Below are 23,550 nucleotides of genomic sequence, written 5' to 3'. Positions count from 1 at the left end.
TCCTGTCAGACTTTATATTTTGGGCTCCAAAATCACTGCAGATGGTGACTGCAGCCATGAAATTAAAAGATGCTCACTCCTTGGAAGAAAAGTTGTGACCAACCTAGATAGCATATTCAAAAGCAGAGACATTACTTTGCCAACAAAGGTCTGTCTAGTCAAGGCTATGGCTTTTCCAGTGGTCATGTATGGATGTGAGAGCTGGACTGTGAAGAAGGCTGAGCGCCAAAGAATTGATGCTTTTGAACTGTGGTGTTGGAGAAGACTCTTGAGAGTCCCTTGGACTGCAAGGAGATCCAACCAGTCCATCCTAAAGGAGACCAGTCCTGGGTGTTCTTTGGAAAGACATGCTGAAGCTGAAACTCCAGTACTTTGGCCACCTCATGCGAAGAGTTGACTCATTGGAAAAGACCCTGATGCTGGGAGGGATTGGGGGCAGGAGGAGAAGGGGCCGACAGAGGATGAGATGGCTGGATGGCATCACTGACTCGATGGACGTGAGTTTGAGTGAACTCCAGGAGTTGGTGATGGACAGGGAGGCCTGGCGTGCTGCGATTCATGGGGTCGCAAAGTCGGACATGACTGAGCGACTGAACTGAACTGAACTGAACCTTCCTGTTTGGTCCCAGGTCCTATAAGAGCGAAAGTTGCTCCCATCTGCACTAGGATAACTTAGTTGTCTCTCTGAAAGTCACAGAGGTTTCTTTCCACCTTGCATTGATGACGATGAGCATGAGGAGGATATTACAGAGTATTTGTAGAGTTCTCCCTATGACCATACACTTTTTTTTGGAGGATACATTGTTTTTTGAGAATTTTCCTCCAAGATCTATTATTTATTTAACCAATTAAAAAGTTGTTTCTCTTTCAAAGTGAAAGTGCTGGTCATTCACTCGTGTCTGACTCTTTGTGATCCCATAGACTGTAGCCTGCCAGGCTCCTCTTGTCCGTGGAATTTTCCAGGCAAGATTACTGGGGCGGGGGGGGGGGGGCTGCCATTTCTCACTCACAAGTATGGACTCATTTAATCCTTATAATAAGTAGCAGTAGTATTTCCCTCATTTTATAGATAGGTAAATTCAGACCCTGAGCCCACAGTTAACTGCCTCGGTTAAACAGCCAGGCAGGACCAAAGCTGCATATCAAGCTCAGACTGTCTGGTCTTAAAGCCAAACAGCCACTGTGACTCTGATAAAAACTGAACCAGGCGTTAGTTCAGGGAGCTAGGCAGAAGTGAAAAGTCACGCCATGCCCTAAACCTAATGATGTTCGGGGATCTTTACAGCCTCGTCTGACGTAGGCGCTCCTGGTTCTCCCTCCTTTTTTCCTGCTTTCACCATCTGCTACCTGCGCAACGCTATACATATCATGTGGTCCCTGTGCTCCAAACATCCTGGATGGCCAAGTTGCCTGTCTGACTGCCTTCTCCATTTCTCATGTGCATGACATTGAGGTTTATGACTGACCAACCTCATGCGGTGATTATAAAGATCAAATGAGGGAAAAGTGAAAACATGATGCAGAGCCTTCAGAAGTTTGATTGTCTTCTATAAACAACACAAGTCCATGGAGGAAGACGTAGAAAATATTGAAAATAATAATAAAAATAATTGAATTCTTACCACTATGAACATTTTAATATACAGCCCATTTTGAGCCTCTTTTCTATATAATATAGATATTGATACAGACATGGATAGATTTGTCCTTAAACACATACATACGCACATTATTTTTAATTTTGGGCACAACACAGCAAAATCTATTTTAAAGTAGAGCACAAATATTATTTATTACCTTTCTCCCTGATAAAACTGTTTACTATCTCTACAATCGACTGAAAGTCCCTGAGGGAAAACTATGTCATATTCTCACGTTTATCTCTCCAGCATGAGACACTCAAGGTGACAGTTCAGCATTCATTACTGAATGCTAATGAAAAGGAATACAGAATTAAATCCAAGACCTATAAAAAGCCTTGTAGTATTTTGCTGAATGTATCAGTCCCCAGTGCACAGGGCAAGTGTGTGCTTGCTTCTAAAGACAGAGCGGAAATCTCCTCCACTATAGTCATCCTTTCCATTAGAGACAAAAGAGCAAAGGTATGACTCCTACTGACCCAGGAACACCCATCATTTAGAGCTTCCCTTCCTTTGTGAGCTTCTTCTAACCCCCAGGCTCTTCTCTGGGTGCATCGGATGTGCATCGCCTAGACCTGCTTGTATCATGTGTGAAAATGGACTGATCTGCAGAAACAGTGGGTAAGTCTTTGTCTCTCACTGGGTTCTGCCTCCTTAAAGCAGGGGTAAAGAACACTGAGAATTTGATGGGGCTACCAGGGCCACGGGATTCCCAGGGGGCAGAGTGGTAAAGAACCTGCCTGCCAATGCCGCAGATGCAGGTTTGATCGCTGGGACAGGAAGGTTCCCTGGAGAAGGAAATGGCAACCCACTCCAGTATTCTTGCCTGGGAAACCCCATGGAAAGAAGGAGCCTGGTGGGTTATAGTCCATGGGGTCACAAAAAGAGTTGGATACAACTTAAGAGACTAAACAACCACAAACAACAACCACTTCCAGGGCCATAGCTCAGCTTGCAAGCTTGCCAGTCAAACATGTAAATAAGCACTGGAACATACTTATTTCACAGTGCATGCTCATGTGTACTCCCTACTTTGATGATACTAGATATTAATATATTCCATATGCTACATTTTTCTAGGGTCTCATGTTCAGTTCAGTTCAGTCGCTCAGTCATGTCCGACTCTTTGCAACCCCATGAATCGTAGCACGCCAGGCCACCCTGTCCATCACCAACTCCCGGAGTTCACTCAGATTCACGTCCATTCAGTCCGTAATGCCATCCAGCCATCTCATCCTCTGTCGGCCCCTTCTCCTCCTGCCCCCAATCCCTCCCAGCATCACAGTCTTTTCCAATGAGTCAACACTTCACATGAGGTGGCCAAAGTACTGCAGTTTCAGCTTCAGCATCATTCCCTCCAAAGAAATCCCAGGGCTGATCTCCTTTAGAATGGACTAGTGGGATCTCCTTGCAGTTCATGGGACTCTCAAGAGTCTTCTCCAACATCACAGTTCAAAAGCATCAATTCTTTGGCACTCAGCCTTCTTGACAGTCCAACTCTCACATCCATACATGACCACTGGAAAAACCATAGCCTTGACTAGATGGACCTTTGTTATGGTCCCTCAAACTCTCTGAGACAGAATAAATGCTGTCTTTCCCAAAAAACAGATGAGAAGACAAGTCCATGAAAAGGTGATTCTCCTGATTTCTAATAGCTCAACACAAGCGTATGAATCTGGATTGCTGCTTATAATTTAATGCATTAGGTATAACATCTTTAGTTTCAACTGATATCATAAATCTATTGTTTTTTAGAATCAGTTTTTTTCAAATATCTTTAGAGCAATTTCCTTGTTCATTTGATATCAAAATCTGTATAAGCATTAACATAATTAAGAACATAAAAAGCTGCAATATTTAGATGTCAAGAAAGAATAATGGTGATTAAAAAACACACTGAAAGCCCTCATTTCATAAGGATGAGCCTAGCATCTTCCTACATAATTAGAGAAAAGCTCTGAACCTAGGACAGTGCAAGGTGATTCAAGCACATTTTCTGGAAATAGAAATGCCTTTTTACATGGCATTACCCAAAGAAAGGCAATGCCAAAGAATGCTCCAACTACTGCACAATTGCACTCATCTCACATGCTAGTAAAGTAATGCTCAAAATTCTCCAAGCCAGGCTTCAGCAATATGTGAACCGTGAACTTCCTGATGTTCAAGCTGGTTTTAGAAAAGGCAGAGGAACCAGAGATCAAATTGCCAACATCCGCTGGATCATGGAAAAAGCAAGAGAGTTCCAGAAAAATATCTACTTCTGCTTTATTGACTATGCCAAAGCCTTTGACTGTGTGGATCACAATAAACTGTGGAAAATTCTGAAAGAGATGGGAATACCAGACCACCTAACCTGCCTCTTGAGTAACCTATATGCATCTCAGGAAGCAACAGTTAAAACAGGACATGGAACAACAGACTGGTTCCAAATAGAAAAAGGAGTACGTCAAGGCTGTATATTGTTACCCTGCTTATTTAACTTCGATGCAGAGTACATCATGAGAAACGCTGGGCTGGAAGAAGCACAAGCTGGAATCAAGATTGCTGGGAGAAATATCAATCACCTCAGATATGCAGATGACACCACCCTTATGGCAGAAAGTGAAGAGGACTAAAAAGCCTCTTGATGAAAGTGAAAGAGGAGAGCGAAAAAGTTGGCTTAAAGCTCAACATTCAGAAAACGAAGATCATGGCATCTGGTCCCATCACTTCATGGGAAATAGATGGGGAAACAGTGTCAGACTTAATTTTTGGGGGCTCCCAAATCACTGCAGATGGTGATTGCAGCCATGAAATTAAAAGACGCTTACTCCTTGGAAGAAAAGTTATGACCAACCTAGACAGCATATTGAAAAGCAGAGACATTGCTTTGCCGACTAAGGTCCATCTAGTCAAGGCTATGGTTTTTGCAGTAGTCATGTATGGATGTGAGAGTTGGACTGTCAAGAAGGCTGAGCGCCGAAGAATTGATGCTTTTGAACTGTGGTGTTGGAGAAGACTCTTGAGAGTCCCTTGGACTGCAGGGAGATCCAACCAGTCCATTCTGAAGGAGATCAGCCCTGGGATATTTCTGGAAGGACTGATGCTGAAGCTGAAACTCCAGTACTTTGGCCACCTCATGTGAAGAGTTGACTCATTGGAAAAGACTCTCATGCTGGGAGGGATTGGGGGCAGGAGGAGAAGGGGCCGACAGAGGATGAGATGGCTGGATGGCATCACTGAGTCAATGGACGTGAATCTGAGTGAACTCCGGGAGATGGTGATGGACAGGGTGGCCTGGCGTGCTGCGATTCATGGGGTCGCAAAGAGTCGGACACCACTGAGCGACTGAACTGACAATAACATGAGACAATATCAACGCTGGAAAATCCAAAAACTCAGTAATTCTCAAACCTTGGCCTTCCAATAAGACTCACTTTATTTCCCCAGAAAGATATACTCTTAAATAATGATATGAAGCACTTTACAGATTTTAAAGTATTTTATACATGTTACCTCATTTAATTTTCATAGAACATTGTAAGTGCTCAACTAACATAGCATGCAGGTACCAGAAAGGATAAAGAACATGTTGGCATGGAGGCTCCTCAAACTATTAAAATGCAGGTTCTGATTCAGTAGGCCTGGCTTGGGGCTGATATTCTACATTTTGACAAGTTTCAAGATGATGCTCAGACCTTGGACCACACTTTGAATCGTAAGGTGCTACAGAAAAGTAAGGAGGGTGATCCAACTTGGTATTACCAGGTGTAAGACACTTTGCTAGGCACTTTGTTATAATATTTCACAATTCAGTGTTAGCTGAATAAATGAATGAATTATTTCTAACAGTAGCCATATGGAATAGAAGTTGTTAGTAAAACAGTAGTTAGCTGGAGACAGTGCTTCTCAACCAACATCCATGCTTGCTAGAACCACACACCTGAGATATATATGGTGGAAGAGATGTGAGCAGGGTTGACATGGGCCACTTTGGGATGCCACCCCTAGTGATGAATGTGAATGAGCTGTTCTCATCCTTTCTCCATTTCCATCAGAGGAAGATAGTAAGGGCTGGAGCTGTCATCTTTGACCCTGAGATAGAAGTTTCTGTTGATGTTAGTGTCAGAGGCCTCCTACTAGCCCTGGTCTGCTTACCTTGGACTATATGTGTGAGACAGATAAATTCCTATCATTTTTCTTATACATATATACACATAGCCTGTATTCTAATAGAATCATCTAATAGTTGCAGGACCACCATGGATTCCAAAATCCAAGGAATCCAAAATCCCGCATTTTGTTATGGTAGTCTGGGGTGACTTACACAGCATTGTAAGACAACTCTTCATATATGGTACTTAATAGCTGTTAAAGTGTGTGTGTGTGCGTGTGTGTGTGCTTAGTCACTCAGTCATGCCCGACTCTTTGCAACCCCACAGAATGTAGCCCACCAGGCTCCTCTGTCCATGGGGATTCTCTAGGAAAGAATACTAGAGTGGGTTGCCATGCCCTTCTCTAGGGGATCTTCTCAGCCCAGGGATCAAACCCAGGTCTCCCACACTGCAGGCAGATTCTTTACTGTCTGAGCCACTAGGGAAGCTACTAATGTACACATCAACTAATTTCAATTTAAGACTTACAAAAGATCTGAACAAGATTAAGACCATAAAAGAGTACAAAATGAATGACTTTTAACATCCTCGATTTAAAACACAATGTAGAATGACATTTTCATTATGTTATGTACATCTGCTCCCAGACACAATACTTGAGATACAACTTGGCCACACACACATCCAACAATAGCACAGTGTCCCGGGGGAGGCTTCTGTAGCTCTTCTTACCCTGAGCAAACCCAACCCCAGCACCGGGATGGAGGTCAGATGTGCTGCTGGAGGTCAAAAGCAGTCCTCATTCGCCTTTTGACTAATGCATAAGATTCAGTGTGTATTCTGTGATTATTTTTTTAAGCGTCAGCAAATGTGATTTTTTAAAAAATCCGATTTCTTTTTTATCAGTTGTTCTGGAGAGGTTTCATAGTGAATAGGACTAACAAAAATAGATGAGGTTTGATCATTTCACTTCACTATCTGGAATAAGATAGGTTTGGTCTTATTTTTTTTTTAAGTTCCATTTGATATACTTCTTAAAAACAATAGTTAAAAAATGTGTTCTATTAATTTCTGAGAGTTTGATATTGAAATTCCAACTAAAAATCTTATCTACTTAAAACAAACAATTGTAATATGTAGTGGAACTATATGGAACCTTGTTCTGTATTCTCCAAAGCCTCCTGTAAATGTGTTATCATACTTTCATAATTCAAAAAATAAAAAAGAAAGATTAAAAAATAAAAAGGGCTCAGCAGATATAAACAAGGTCCTACTGTATAGAACACAGAACTATATTCAATATTCTGTCATAAACCATAATGGAAAGGAAAGTATATATGAAATATATTCCTTTCCAATATGAAGAGGAATGTGTAATATATATAACTTTGAAAATATATGAATCACTTTGCTACAGAGCAGAAACTAACACAATGTTGTAAATCAACAATACTTTAATAAAATAATTTTAAAAATAAATAAATGTACCCTTCAGTTATTATGATGATGAATCAATCATCAGCTATCAAGAAGGCCTTGTCCAAGCTAATAAAATGTACAACGCTAAGGGTGAACCTTATGTAACCTATGGACTTTGGGTGATTATGATGCATCAATACAGGCTCATCAGTTATAACAAATGTACCACTCTGGTGGGGGATTTGATAGTGGGAGAGAATATGCATATGTGAGGCCAGGAGTACATGGGCAATCTCATACTTCAATTTTTCTATGAACATAAAACTTCTCAAAAATATTAAATCTTAACGAAAATCAAGGTTAACTCAGATCACTAACACTTATCATGCCTTGTAAACTAATGGAATAACTGAACTTGAAGGAAAAGATCAGAAAAAAAGGATGCTCAGTTAAACTGGCAAGTATTAAATGATTAAATGGAAATTTAAATACACATACACACCTTTTTTTTCAAGAATCGGTTGGTACCTTCAGCTGAACAAATAGTAGTCTCTTTGAATGAATAAATATTTTGATATAACAAAAGAACATGAATCACAGAGAGTATTAAAAACATTTCCTTGCCTCATCAAAAGTGTGAAAGAGGTGTGGGTCTTTACCTGAAATCAGCATCTGAGAAGCAAACTTTCATCTTTCACTATTTCCATCCAAACTCTTAGGTGGCTTTCATAAAGCTCAGGTGTGACAACAGTGAAGGAATACAGTCTAAGAGAGCTACTGGCTTCTGAATAGTTTAAGCATGAAATACACAGAGCCTTGGATTATGTTTTTAAATGCCAGGAAGCGAGCTCCCTGAACTACTCTGAAATTTCTTTCACTGAAACTACTGAAAACACTTTAACTGAGTTATACTTGAACCTTACACCTCTGGCTTATATTGTGGATGTACTGTAAGAACATGAGAAAAATGCTTCCTGTCTGCAATGTGTTTATACGGGAAAGGTTAACTCTAGGTAACCACTGAAATTGAATGTATAACTTCCAATGATATTTGTCCTTTTAAATTTAGTCCAATGGGGAGACTTCTTCTCTTTGCAAATGTTTAGCATGTTTCCTGTTACCAAATCATTATCTTTTCACCATGGTTTTGGGGAATTAGGATCTAATTCTGAAGCTCAGTCACAACAATTGTTACTGTCTCAACATTTTTGCTTATTTTTCCTGTTGTGAGTACTTTTTGATGGTAATATCTATATTAACAGCTTTATTACAGAAACATTGTGAATTCTCTTCAGAAATGTTGAACAGTATAATTTCAATGAATATAAATCAAATCCATTCAAAATGATAATCTACCATTTTAATTTAATACATATTGTGAAGTAACTCAGAATCGAAAGAAATATTTTATGCTTTGTAAGTTTAAAAACTGATCAATAAACTGTATTTGGGATGAAAAGAATGAAGCCAGAAGTCTCTGAGCAGCCTGAAGATGCAGTTGATCAGTGATAAATAGTCTAGAATAGTCTCCAGCACGCAAGAGTTACCCTTTCCTCCTTTGCTGGGTCAGGAGATATGTGACTATAAATCTACAAAGCAGAGTGGTGACCCCTCCCTAGAGGCCCTTGGCATCTGCATTAGCTTTGAAAGCTCTTATGATGTGCAAATGTAATTTAGACTTGACCTCATGATCATTATATAAAGATAGCAGCTTTTTATATTGATCAAACTTTAAAAAAAGATGCTAGTCTTCAGGACCTAGTGAAGTATGTGCTTTCAGCACACTCAGCAATCAGTTTAGAAAGTAATATGCAGATCTGTCAGGCATACAAAAATAGAAGGAATTCCTCAGAGATGGGTATTGAGGTTATAGGGTTTCCTTGAGGGCTTCATCACAGAACCAAAGAGAAAGAAATCTTAGTGGATTTTCCATGCCATTTAAAACCTTCCAGCAGTGGTTCTCAACTTTTTCTGCCTTTGCTCAGCTGAGGGACTGACTCCACACGTACCTCATAGTAACTGAGGCTGTGATTCTCAAGAGTCTGGAGAACAGGAGGCTTAAAAAGACACCTGTCTACATTAATTCAGATGTGTACTCTCCTCTGGGCCAGTGAGAATCACTGCAAAGTAGAACGGACAGATTAATTCCATGTTTAGAATAGAAATTGCGATAAAGGAACCAGATGAAGAAAAGGGAAGATGAAATAAAGAGGTGGAAAGACCTACTGGGAAAGGAAAATCCTGAGAATGTCCACATGGGGGTGGTGGAGGTAGGGGAGAGATGTGTAGAGAGGGTGGCCAGTGCAGAATTTGCGAATGAGGCCGATCAGAATGGCCGTTGTGAGCAAAGAAGAACAAAAGAGCATTGCTCAGCACCCGGTTCTACAAGGGTTCCGTTGACCCTCTGCAGTCACCTAATGCCAGCGCAACCCTGAGGGGAATTCAGGGTGAAAAACAGGATGAAGCACTGTGTGCTGTGGGTGAACGGGCCCCATAGATAGTTGGACGGATTTCTCAGGAAGAATTTCAATGACCCTGATTCTTGAATCTTCCCATATATAGACAAACACTAAAATCACTAGCTTGAGATATCTGTTCTTTATGACTGGCAGTGACTTTTTATGAAAATGTATTCTTGACAGTGTATTTCCTGGCCAAAAATAATAATAATAATAATATATATACTGCCTCTTCCCACCTGTTTAGAGCAATTCCTCAGAGCTGTCTCCTGGGGTATAGTCCTCAGTACACCACACTCCAGTACTCTTACCTGGAAAATCCCATGGACAGAGGAGCCTGGTAGGCTGCAGCCTATAGGGTCGCAAAGAGTCGGACACGACTGAGCAACTTCACTTTCACTTTTCACTTTCATGCATTGGAGAAGGAAATGGCAAACCCACTCCAGTGTTCTTGCCTGGAGAATCCCAGGGACGGGGGAGCCTGGTGGTCTTCCATCTATGGGGTCACACAGAGTCGGACACAACTGATGCGACTTAGCAGCACAGTTCTTTTATTTAAGGTCTTAAACCTTGAATAAAACTTAACTTTGCAATTCTTATGTTGCATGTTTTTCTTTAAGTCAACACTATTAAGAAACACAGAATTAGTCAAAAGACCGTATAAGGAAACAATTATAACACAGAACAAAAAATTAAGATCTCTAATGTGTAAAAACCCATAAAAATTGATTAAAACATTTAAATATCCCATTAGAAAAATGGGGAGAAGACACAAACAGGCAACATACTAAACAAACAAACAAACAAAATGTGACCAAAAACGTATGTAAAAATTACAGGTTAAAGTGAGACAGAATTTTTTTACCTGAGTCTGAAAATATCCGAAGAGGTTTATACCCAGGGGTTAGCAGTGCATAGGGAAAGCAGTACTCTGCAAACTAGAATAATCTTTCTAAAAAGTAATTTTGTCTTCAAAATCTGTACATCCTTTAAAGCAGCATTTATTGTTTAAAAAAAAAATCAGACTCAGAGTAAAGGCTTTGAGTATGTGGATTTCCACTACCATTCCTTTTCTAGTAATGAAAAATCGAAATAAATGTAATTGTTCAATAAAATTGAACACTGGCATGTTCCTACCTGGGATTTGGTGGGTGCAGACTCTGAGATGAGAACATCGGTGCTGGCTGGTTATTTGGGAGTTGACCCCAGGAAACTAGAAAAACGGGGAATACCCAGTGTGGTTTTCAGGAATGAGCTGGTTACTGTTGTGGGCAACTACACCTCAACTCCGCTGAGGACCTCTGCAGAATTACAGAGCACACATCTGACAAATGTCCCAACACAGGACAGGGAGGCTGAGGCATATATCTACCAACTCTCATACGCCATGGGTTGAGGTGCCAGTATTAACGCCTATTGTATCTAGGTTGTACCTTCCTGTGTCTGGTAACCCTTGCAGCTTAGGAGAAAGCAGAGCAGAGATAGGGCACAGCTCCTATCTGATGTGGGACGCTGTCAAAAGTGCACGGCACTGTCCACCACAGCTATACTAATATCAGATGGACTACACTGCAGATGGTGACAGTGGCCATGAAATTAAAAGACGCTTACTCCTTGGAAGAAAAGTTATGACCAACCTAGATAGCATATTCAAAAGCAGAGACATTACTTTGCCGACTAAGGTCCGTCTAGTCAAGGCTATGGTTTTTCCAGTGGTCATGTATGGATGTGAGAGTTGGACTGTGAAGAGGGCTGAGCGCCAAAGAATTGATGCTTTTGAACTGTGGTGTTGGAGAAGCCTCTTGAGAGTCCCTTGGACTGCAAGGAGATCCAACCAGTCCATTCTGAAGGAGATCAGCCCTGGGATTTCTTTGGAAGGAATGATGCTAAAGCTGAAACTCCAGTACTTTGGCCACCTCATGTGAAGAGTTGACTCATTGGAAAAGACTCTGATGCTGGGATGGATTGAGGGCAGGAGGAGAAGGGGACGACAGAGGATGAGATGGCTGGATGGCATCACTGACTCAATGGATGTGAGTCTGAGTGAACTCCGGGAGTTGGTGATGGACAGGGAGGCCTGGCGTGCTGCGATTCATAGGGTCGCAAAGAGTCGGACATGACTGAGCGACTGAACTGAACTGAACTGGACAGGGATGAAAGCAGTACATTCACATTTTAAGTTAAAATCAAATTGCAAGTAGAATATACAGTGTATCTTGTGTTTAAAGTAGATATAAACAGATATATATTTACACACACACACACACACACAAAATATGACTTTACCAAAAGTTAATTAGTGTTTATCTTGAAGTAATGAGTATCTCAGATGATTTTCACCTTTTAAAAAATGTTTATATTTCAATATTAAGCTATGCAAGTAATTGTAGCTATAATTTTCTACAATGAACAGGGCATATTGTAATAATAAAAAGAAGCTAAGTCTATGTACCTTTTATAGGTCCAATTAAAAAAACACATTTGCTCTATATTTAAAAATAACATTAATGATATTAACTATTACAATCCTCAAATTGTTCAATAATTCTAATTAATTTAAAACTAAAAACTAGTATATGAAACAACAACCTTCAGAGCATTTACGTGTTGACTTTGATATTTCAAGTATAAATCAATCATCAATAATTTAATTCTAAATTCTCCATTAAGAGAAAGTGGAAAGGGGAAAATAATAAGATGAGCAAATAACGCAGAATAAAGTTTGCACTCATTACAGTGATGATCAATCATTTTGCCATCCACCCCACCCACTCTCATTTCAAAGAGCTTCAATAATCTCTTTTTAGTGTGGTTAGTTGTTCAGTCATATCCAACTCTTTGCTACCCCATGGACTATAGCCTGTTAGGCTCCTCTGTCCATGGAATTCTCCAGGCAAGAATACTGGAGTGGGTTGTCATTTCCTCCTCCATGGGATCTTCCCAACCCAGAGGTTAAAATCACATGTCCCGCGTCTCCTGCAGTGTAGGCAGATTCTTTACCTACTGAACCAATGGGAAAGGTGGGCACTTTCTTATTACTTTGAGACCAGTTTACCTGCATTCTAATATCTTTCTGCTAATATAATTGCACCCTCCTTGTTTACTTGCTCTGTCAAGTATTCAGTAGCCTCCATGTACCAGACATTCTGCTGCGCATGAAGATACTAGGGACAAGTTCTCCATTTTCTAGGAACTTACCATCTGCTGGGTAATCAAAACAAAACAATAAGTCATAGATGAAGTAAACACAGGCTGCAGAGGGGCAGATCCACCCAGCCCAGTCTGGAAGGGAGAGGTGGCAGAGGACAGCTCCACTAGGTGGCACCATAGTAGTTGAGGACAGAGGGACAAGCAGAAGATGGTGGATGGAGGAGAGAAACTCAGATGGAGAACTTGTTTTTTTAATCTTTCAGGAGTCATGTCATAGTTCCAACATCATTTTCATAATCCCTTTCTTTGCCTTATTCTCCAGAAGCCTGAAAAACACTAAATGCCTTCTCATTTCCAACTCAGAAGGTGAAATGTCTCTGGCTGGCTGTCCATGTTTCTGCTATGTTGGCTGTCCACTGTGATCGAGTAGGACTAACTCCACTCTGCCCAATAAACGTTCCCTGCTCTCCTCGGGCCAGGCACCTTGCTGTGTGTGCCTCATTAATTCCCATCTCCATGCCTTAACTACTCCTGCACCTTGTATCCGGCTTGTCATCTCTACCCCACTGCCTGCTGGTCAGTATCCTAGGCACTATTTGATTGGCCTCCTGGGGTCACACAGCCTGCTAGAGACTACTAGCCCCACCAGTAACAGAGAGCTAGTGATACACGTGTACCTGTCCTGTACAGAAAGGTCTTCTTACTCCTACTTTAACATTTATTCAAGACGGGGAGAAACAATAATACGAAGGTGGAGAAAGCATGAAAAAAAATAAAGCAATGAATTTAAAAGAATGAAATGTGAGTGAAAACTTGGTTATTTTTCTTCACAATGGCTCTTACTCTGAATTGAATATTTGTAGACATTTTCTTAAAAATGGTGAGCCTGTCACTTCAAGAGATTCAAATGAAAATATTTGTTGCCAATGATAAAATTCAAGAAAATATTAGTAATATGCCTAACAGATTCCCATTTGTTAAAAACTTTTTGGAGGGGAAAAGTGAAACAATGACAAATATTCTTCTATTTTTTTCTTGCTTTTGATATTTATAATAATGTGCCAACATTTGTAAGATCTGTATAACTCAGTGAACCAATAGTTTCCAAATGACTGATGCATGATGTTAAATAATCACACCTGGATAAGAGGGAAAGAGAAATCAATGGATGTTAATGTAACCAAGCATTTAAATTTCACTGACATTTACTTTTTCTTGAGTTTCGGCATCATATCAAAGAGAATATCTACAATTTTCTGGAAAACACTACTAAGATATTTCCACCTTTTCCAATTTTATATCTTTGTGAGACTAGATGTTCTTTATATAAATCAACCAAATACACACATTCACACACCAGTGACAGACTGAATGTTGCTGTTGTTCAGACACTAAGTCGTGTCCAACTCTTTGCAACCCCAGGGACTGCAGCACACCAGGCTTCCCTGTCCTTCATCATTTCCTGGAGTTTGCTCAAACTCATGTCCATCGAGTCAGTGATGCCATCCAACCATCACATCCTCCATTGACCCCTTCTCCTCTTGCCCTCAATCTTTCCCAGCATCAGGGTCTTTCCCAATGAGTCGGCTCTTCGCATCAGGTACCCAAAGTATTAGCACTTCAGCTTCAGCATCAGACCTTCCAGTGAATATTCAGTGTAGGAATGAGAATCCAGTTCTCCTCTACTAAATCATACAGTAGGGGTTATTACAAAAATCTCTAACTTTTGTTTTGGACAATATAGTTTTTTTTTTTTAACTGTTGTTTCCATGTAATGACTGTTTGTTGCTATTTTAATTCAATTCATAAATGCTTTTACAACTCCCCAGCTTTAATTTCTAACACAATAAGTATCGACAGATATGACTAATAAAAACAAAAACTCTTTAAAATTCTTATGATTTTTACCAGTATAAAGGGGTCCTAAAACCAAGAAGTTTGAAAATCATTGTGTCCGAGGACAGCAGATCAACAAAATGAAAAGAACCAAGTCTCCAAAGATGGTGTGGAGCAGAGATCATGGGGGTGGCAGGGAGTGAAGATAGTGGCTAGAAGGGAGCACAACGGGGGCTTCTTGCTCTGGGTGTTGGAAAAATGAGCATGTTATACTGTGGAGAGTCAGCAAGTTGCCCAGTTTTGGTACCTATCTTTTACTTCAATAAAATAGATTAAAAAAAAAAAAACTACTGGGCACTTCAGCTTGATATTTCTTATCTACAAAATAAGACTTGCTTTTTAAGATGTTATGTAGTTACCTTGTCTGTGTATTCTATCTTCAAATCGTAATAGGCTACATTATATGAATCATGAATCCAAACATATTAAGTAGAGACAGTCCTATGTTTCCTGAACTCCTGAACTTCCAGTCATTTTCTGTCTAGATTGGCCATAAATGGCTCTCAGTTCAGTTCAGTCGCTCAGCCGTGTCCGACTCTTTGCAACCCCATGAACACATTTTACATGAGGAACATGTTAGAAGGAAAAATTGTATCATGCTATCATTATTTGAGGAAGCTGCAAGAAAACACAAAATTCAGATAGTTGCAAAGCAGCCAGATCTCTGTAATATTCAATTATGTGGCTGGAGAACACCACTTTTTTTTTGAAAGGCAGGGGAATCTAGCAATAGAGAAATAAAAGTTCCTTAATTTCCCAGTCGCTGCAACCACTGAAAGAACACACGATGGGGAAGAGAGAACCAGAAAGGACAGAGCAGCCCCTCCGTATGGCCTAGTGTCCTGTCAACCGGCTGAGTGACAGTGGCTAAGTCAATTCACCCATCTGGTTGCTCATATGTGAGCCTAGGAGACGGCGTAATTTCCATGATCCCTCAAGCCCTAAATGTCACCATTCTCTCTGACCCCCTTTATTTCCCCCAAAGACAAAAATCTTAGTTTCCTGTGTGTGCTCTAATCTTGTTTCAAGCTCTGACACCCCATTAATGAAAATGCAGTATCAGAAGGAAATCCTCTGTTTTCTTCTTCAAAGGGACTCCAGCTTTCCACTGCAATTTAGACATTCGGAATCACTGACAAAATTTAGTCACTCTTATTAAACACAATATAATAAAAAGCTCATTTTGCCCAATATCATTATATGTGAATAAAAGTAATAAAGGGAGAAATTACTTTTTAGTGTGTCCTCTATCTGTGAAACTCAAGTTTTATATTATGTTTGGTATTGACGATTAAAATTTTCTAAATTAAACACTGATGAAAATTTGATGATGATATTTTAATTTAGGAAAATAATTAGTCCCTTTCCTTACAGTCACTTTCATATATTAAAATTCAGAAGGGAATTCACAATTCAGTTTACCATTACTCGTTACTAATAGGACAAATGATCAAACTATATCCTTTAAGTGAGTGGTACATCCTTATATATTATTTATCTTCTAATTAGGATAGAGAAATTGTCCTTTGAGTTGCTGAGTTAATTACAAAGAAGGAATTGATCGTTATGCAGTTTAGTTTCTGATTTTAATCAAGCCTGTTTTCCTGTCTTCCCAGCTTCTGATCTTATAAAGATACGTAATTATTTTGAGGGGGAGAGGAAGCCAAAAGATACAAATCTGATAGATTAATGCAAGTGAGTTACATCAAGGGGCTGAACCAGCAATACAGAAGTGGTTTGCTGAATATAAGATAAAGCTTTCCTTTAGATGAATAAAGAGAGCTTTTAAAAATCAATGAGGTGAAAAGGCCGGATGATTAATGAAATCAGCATGATACTGAAAATGAAATCTTGAACTATCGTTGTTGTTTAGTTGTTAAGTTGTGTCCAACTCTTCTGCAACCCATGGACTGTAGCCCGCTAGGCTCCTCTGTCCATGGGATTTTCCAGGCAAGAATACTGGAGTGGGTTGCCATTTCCTCCTCCAAAATTATCTTTATGTGGAAAACAAGATGGCCAAGTAGTCACGGTATATTCCTGACCAACCTTTCTATGGAAATAGAACCCACCTTCCTTTTTACATTCTGTTGTATCCATATATCTTGGAGATATTGCAGGTTCAGTTCCAGAGCAGGGAATAAAGCAAGGCACATGAAGTTTTTGGCTTTCCAGTGCATATAAAAGTTATGTTTATACTATGCTATTGTCTATTAAGTATACAATAGTCTTATGTCTAATACATTATGCAAGCCTTTTGTGAGTCATAATCCTTTTATTCTGGAAGGGCCTCGCCTCCAGGTTGATTGCTGCTGACTGATCAGGGCATGGTGGTTGCTGAAGGCTGGTATGGCTATGGCAATTTCTTAAAATGAGACAACAATGAAATGTGCTGCATCAATTGCGCTTTCCTTGCATAAACAACTTCTCTATAGTGTACAGCGCTACATTACATTTTGATAACATTTTACCCAGAGTAGAACTCCTTTTAAAACTGGAGTTAATCCTCTCAAATTCTGCCATTGCTTTATCAACTAAGTTTATGTAATATTTTAAATCCTTTGCTGTCACTCCAACAACCTTCACAGCATCTTCACCAGGAGTAGATTCCATCTCAAGAAACCACTTTCTCTGCTCATCCTTGACAAGCAGCTCTTCACCCAGGAAGGTTTATTCATGAGATCACAGCAGTGCAGGCGCATCTTCAGGCTTCACTTCTAGTTCTCTTCCTGTTCCCACTGTATCTGCAGTGACTTCCTCCACAGCAGTCTTGATTCCCCTCACAGTCATCCATGAGGGATAGAATCACCTTCTTCTGTACTCCTATAAAGGTCTGTACTTTGACCTTTCCCCTATGGGTCATACATGTTCTTGATGACATCTAGAATGGTGAGTCCTCTCTAGAAGGTATTCAATGGACAGTTTTGCACAGGTCCATATATGGCACCTTATAGCCTTACAAAATGTATTCCTTAAATAACACCTGAAAGTCAAAATTACTCCTTAAACCATGGGCCACAGTACGGCTGTTGTGTTAGCAGGCATGAAAATAACACGAATCTCACTGTACATCTTCACTGGAGCTCTTGGGTGATGAGGTGCATTGTCAGTGAGCAATAATAATTTGAAAGGAACTTTTTTTTTTTTTTTTCCTGAGCAGTAGGTCTCAGGAAAACAGTGGGCTTAAAATATTCAATAAACCATGCTGTAAATTGGAGTGCTGTCATTCAGGTTTTGTTGTTCCATTTAAAGCACAGGCAGAGAAGATTTAACACAATTCTTAAGGGCCTAGGATTTTAGGAGTGGTAAATGAACACTGGCTTCAACGTAAAGTCACCAGCTGCATTAGCCTCTAACAAGAGAGTGAGCCTGTTCTCTGAAGCTTTGAAACCAGGCATTGACTTCTTTCTATCTGTGAAAGTCCTAGGTAGTATCTTCTTCCAGTATAAGGCTATTTTACTCACATTTAAAACCTATCATTTAGGGTAGCCACTTTCATCAACTGTCTTAGCTGGATCTTCTGGATAACTTGCTGCAATATCAGCACTGTATTAGCACTTGCTGGTTCACCCTGCACTTTGATGTCATGAAGACGGCTTCTTCCCTTAAATCTCATGAACCAACCTCATGAGCTGCAGACTCTTCTACTGCAGCTTTCTCACTTCTCTCAGCCTTCACAGATTTGAAGATAGTCAAGACCTTGCTCTGGATTAGACTTTGGCATGTGGGAATATTGTCACTGGTTTGACCTTCTCTCCACACCACTAAAACTTTTTCCATGTCAGCAATAAATTGCTTCACTTTCTTTCTGTGTGTTCACTGGAGTCCCACTTTTAATTTCTTTCAAGAACTTTTTCTTTGCATTCATAACTTGGCTGTTTGGTGCCAGAGTCTTGTATTTGGTCTTAGTTTTCGACATAGCTACCTACCTCACTAGGCTTAATCATTTCCCACTTCTGATTTAAAATGAAAGATGTACAACTCTTCTTTTCAGTGGAACATTTAGAGGCCTTTATAAGGTTATTGGGCTTCCCAGGTGGCACTAGCGGTAAAGAACCTGTTTGCCAATGCAGGAGACATAGGAGACTCAGGTTCAATCCCTGGATTGGGAAGATCCCCTGGAGTAGGAAATGGCACCCCACTCCAGTACTCTCGCCTGCAGAACCCCATGGACAGAGGAGCCTGGCAGGCTACAGTCCATGCTATTACAAAGAGCTGGACACAACTAAAGCAATTTAGCACGCATAAGGTTATTAACTGCCTTAATCTCAATGTTGTCATGTCTCAGGGAATGGAGAGGGAAATGAGAATAGGAAATAGCCTGTCAATGGAGCAGTCAGAACACACACAACATTTATCAATTAAGTCTGCTTTCTTATGTGGGTATAGTCTATGAATCCCTAAAACAATTATACAATAGTATCATTGAAGATAACTGATCACAGGTCAGCATAACTAATGTAATAATAATGAAAAAGTTTGAAATATTTTGAGAATTACCCATTTGTGACACAAACTTGTTTAACTTGTGACACAGAGGCACAAAGTAAGCAAATGCTGTTGGAAAAAATGGTGCCAACAGACTTGCTGATGTAGGGTGGCCACAAACCTTCAATTTGTAAAAAAGAGAGCATCTGCATATAATAAAACAAAGTATGCTTGTACTTGTCAAGTGCTTCTTTGTTTTGTTTACCTCAAAACCTATGAATTTCTGAGTTCACAGATGTCTACACTATTAACCCATCAGTGTTCCCTTTCTTGTAGTTTGATTCATGCTCTCATGAGGTTATATTTGTTACTTGCCAAATGCCTGATTCTTCAAGCACATACACTCAGTTATAGAACCTGCCTGTGTAAATGAGTGAAAAATGAGGTCATTTATTGCACTAGAAATTGGCAGTGCAGAAAAAGGCCATGAAGTTGAACCAAGCTGGAGCCATCTGTCTCCAGGCAAAGGCATACAAATGACTTCCTGACTTCAGTCCACGGTTCCAGGGACTACAACATCAAAAACATGCACGAGCCAATCTTTAAATGGGAAACAGCCACAGACAATGAAATTTTACTTGCTCCAAAACAAACAATTTTAGTAATTGAGCTGAGAAGACACATTATTCTGTTATCATTGGGAAGTATTATCTAGAAGACTTACACCAAGCTGAAGTGCAATTATCCTTTAATGAATGCATCATTGAGTTAAAGGACAATGGTATTTTGGCTCTTCCATCAGAGTTCCAAAAATACTCTAACTGGAGGGCTTTTGCCACCATGAGCATATCATGTATTCTATAGGGTGGGGCTTCCCAGATGCCGCAGCGGTAAAGTAGCCACCTGCCAATGCAGCAGATGCAAGAGACACAGGTTCAACTCCTGGGCTGGGAAGATCCCGTGGAGAAGGAAATTGCAACCTGCTCCAGTATTCTGGAAAAGTCTGTGGACAGAGGAGTCTGGCAGGCTACAGTCCATGAGGCTGTACAGAGTCGAATGCGACTGAGCACATATATGCATGCTTCAGGGTATCTCATTTTGGAGTGCTTAGATATAACCAGGGACCAGTTCTATGAACACATGGTTTATAAACTGAGTGAGAAGCCATCAATTTACCTTCTGATTCTAGAACATATGTTCTGGGAAAAAACGACCCACTTTTTATATACCATTGGTTACAAATAGAAATAAAATACATATCTTACCTAACAGTATTCTAAAAGGGTTGTGTTACATGTATTGTTCCAGTGAACAAAATGTAAACCAAGATAGAAACTATAACATCAAATTGCTTTATAATGGGATTGACTGTAATTTTGTCCCTGGAAAAGCTAAAAGGACACCCAAGGAGAGGAAAATTACATTTAGTTCAAACAGACAGTAATCAAAAACTGTCTCAATATAGGGAAAGTTGGCATCTGTAACAAGCTCCAACAGTAATAAGAGGGAACAGAAGGGAAGATCAGCTGTACTATGGATTTCCTTAGTTTAGGTTTATATTTATCTAAATAACACCACTGTAACAGTGGCATGAAAATAAACTGCTGAGACAATTAAATGCCTGATATATTCTTATTATTTATCCTGCAATAACATTCCCTTATCCAGCACCTGCTCTGTGCCAGGTCATATCCTAGGGACTAGGGATCTAGGAGTGAACAAAACTAACAGAAAATCACTGTTTCTGCAGAGTTTATTTTCTGGTGGAGGATACGGATAATAAATAAGATAAATAAGGAAAAATATGTACTATGTTATATATGGTGAAGGCTCAGAAGAGAAAATCAGCATGAAAGGGATACATCAATGCAAATCAGTCATAATTGTGTATATATTGTGTATATATATATATATATATATATATATATCTCCTCCCTGTTGAGCCTCCCTCCTCTCCCTATCCCACCCCTCTAGGTCATCACAGTGCTGCAGGTTGGGCTCACAGTGTTATACTACAACTTTCCACCAGGTGCCTATTTTACATATGATAGTGTGCATATGTCAATGGTACTTTCTCAATCTCTCTTACCCTCTTCTTCCCCACTGTGGCCACTAATCTGTTCTCTACATCTATGTCTCTATTTCTTCTCTGTAGATAGTTTCATCAGAACAATTTTCTAGATTCCATATGTATGCATTAATACACATATCTGTTTTTCTCTTTCTGACTTACTTCCCTTTGTGTCCCAGGATCTAAGTTCATCTACCTCACAAGAACTGATTTGAATTTGTTCCTTTTTATGGCTGAGTAATATTCCATTGTATATATGTACCACAACTTCTTTATCCATTCATCTGTTGGACATCTAGGTTGCTTCCATGTCCTGGCTATTGTAAATAATGCTGCAATGAACACTGGGGTACTTTTAGCTTTTAACTGGTAATAACTTTACCACTGCTTCCCAAATTTATCAGTCTACACGTCATCTTTGTGAGTATTAAAGTTGCATCCTTAGAGATGGTCCTGGCTAATTCCATTTAGGACTTTGCTGAAAAGAGCACTGAAATGGGAGTGATGTGATGATGGGGGAGGAACAGTTACAGAGACCCATATCTTCAGCAAGGGTGGCATTCTTGGGAAAGTTAGAGAATGAAAAAAAAAAAAACCACTGCAGATAAATTCTATGTTTTACTGCATGGACCTGCTTCCTCATTTAAATTGACATGTTGTCAGCTGTAAAAATAGTGAGATCACTCTCTGCTCTAAAAAATGGCCATGACGATTATTGTACTAGGTTTTATGAAACTAAAGATATATAGAGGCAATAATTTTAAAAGAAAAAACATCTTAGAAATGGAAGTCACTGATTTTATTCCTTAGATGACCTGCATCACAACATACTGTGATAACAGAAGACAACAACAAGTAAGGAATACAGAAGTCAATTCATTGAAGACATCAGACTGGGGGTATAATCAGGATTGTGAAGCTGTGTTTTTCACACTGAAGATACTACATGATGAATACTTAAATTTTCAATACTGTCTGCTTGACCCATGTATTTAATCATTCTGGTCTTTACACTAAAATCTATTGTTCCTATACCACCCATTCTCCTCATACAATCACATATGTTGATCCAGACCTCTTACGACAATTTCCCATTTTATGTTTCAGAATAATCCAGAAGCAGATGACTTAATGCAGTGGGTGTTATTTCTGGGAAATACATTAAAGGGAATAAGCTCTGTTAATCAAATGCTGCAATTACATGAGGGAAACAATCAGAATCACTTTTATTTTGTAACCTATGGACTCCTGGTATCAATCCCAGACTTAATAAGCCATAAGACAGAGTGTTTGTGGGGGTGGCAGTGAGTGGCCAGTTATGAGTGCTGGGCCCAGTTATGCTATCAAGCTCCCTGGGTGACTCAGATCTGCAGGACGAGAAGTACTGCACTGCGGTAAGCTGCTGAAACCCACAAAGTGAAAGGAAGTGAAGCCGCTCGGTCACGTCCGACGCTTTGCGACCCCATGGACTGTAGCCCATCAGGCTCCTCCGTCCATGGGATTTTCCAGGCAAGAGTGCTGGAGTGGGTTGCCATTTCCTTCTCCAGGGGATCTTCCTGACCCAGGAATCGAACCCGGGTCTCCCGCATTGTGGACAGACGCTTTACCGTCTGAGCCCCCAGGGAAGCCCCTACAAAGCCTACAGCAAGTAACGTGCCAAGTGAGGAATTCTGCAAAAAAGCAGTTTGTCTCCACCTGCTTCATCTGCTCTGCATGTTCCCACCTTTCTGTGAAGAATGGTGTTCACGTTCTAAGTACCTCACATGACTTGACAAGTAGGGGAGTAGAAAGTCACACTTGCTTGGTGATTTTACTGTTTATTTTAGTAAAGATACTTTCCAGAATGGCAACCATATAGCACAGGTATCTTGGACATGAAAGAGACACCCAATAGGACCAGTGATAACAGGCTTATTCTGCCCATTACAAAGACAGTTTTATCTATCCTGAGCACTTGCTTATACCAATGTTACTCTCCCATTTCTTCCTTAGTGGTAGAAGGCCAATTTTAAATTGAGCACATTGTCTCTTATATAAACAAAGAGATACTGCTCAGCCTTCTTGCAGCTAAGTATCTAGCTGTGTATCTCAATTCTGACCTATGAAGTAAAATGGTATGTGAGATGTTCATAAAGGCTACATAATGAGAGATGACTCAGCTGGCAAACAACTTTTTACCTATTCAGCTCTCCTTCTTTGGGGAAATTGTTTCACTGAAGTGATGGCTGGAGTTTCAGCAGCCATTTTGTAACAGGAGGTAATCTTCATGATAGAAGCTATGTATTAGCATCCTGGAGCAAAAAGATAGAATATCCCTGTATCCTAAATGATGGGGCCATCATTTCAGATGCCAACTGCCTGCCTCCCTCCAGACTTATTTTACATGAGAAATA

The 23,550-nt window shown here is 40.0% G+C and overlaps 1 protein-coding gene across 3 annotated transcripts in view; it reads right to left on the bottom strand.

Annotated features, from left to right (window-relative positions):
* The window catches only part of CERS6 (ceramide synthase 6), a 348,839-nt gene that overhangs the window by 81,611 nt on the left and 243,678 nt on the right, over nt 1-23,550 (bottom strand). The gene's annotated exons all lie outside the window — the stretch shown is intronic.

This window comes from Capra hircus, chromosome 2, assembly GCF_001704415.2.
Source record: "Capra hircus breed San Clemente chromosome 2, ASM170441v1, whole genome shotgun sequence".
Lineage (NCBI taxonomy): Eukaryota > Metazoa > Chordata > Mammalia > Artiodactyla > Bovidae > Capra > Capra hircus.
This window is presented reverse-complemented; position numbering and strand designations above follow the sequence as displayed.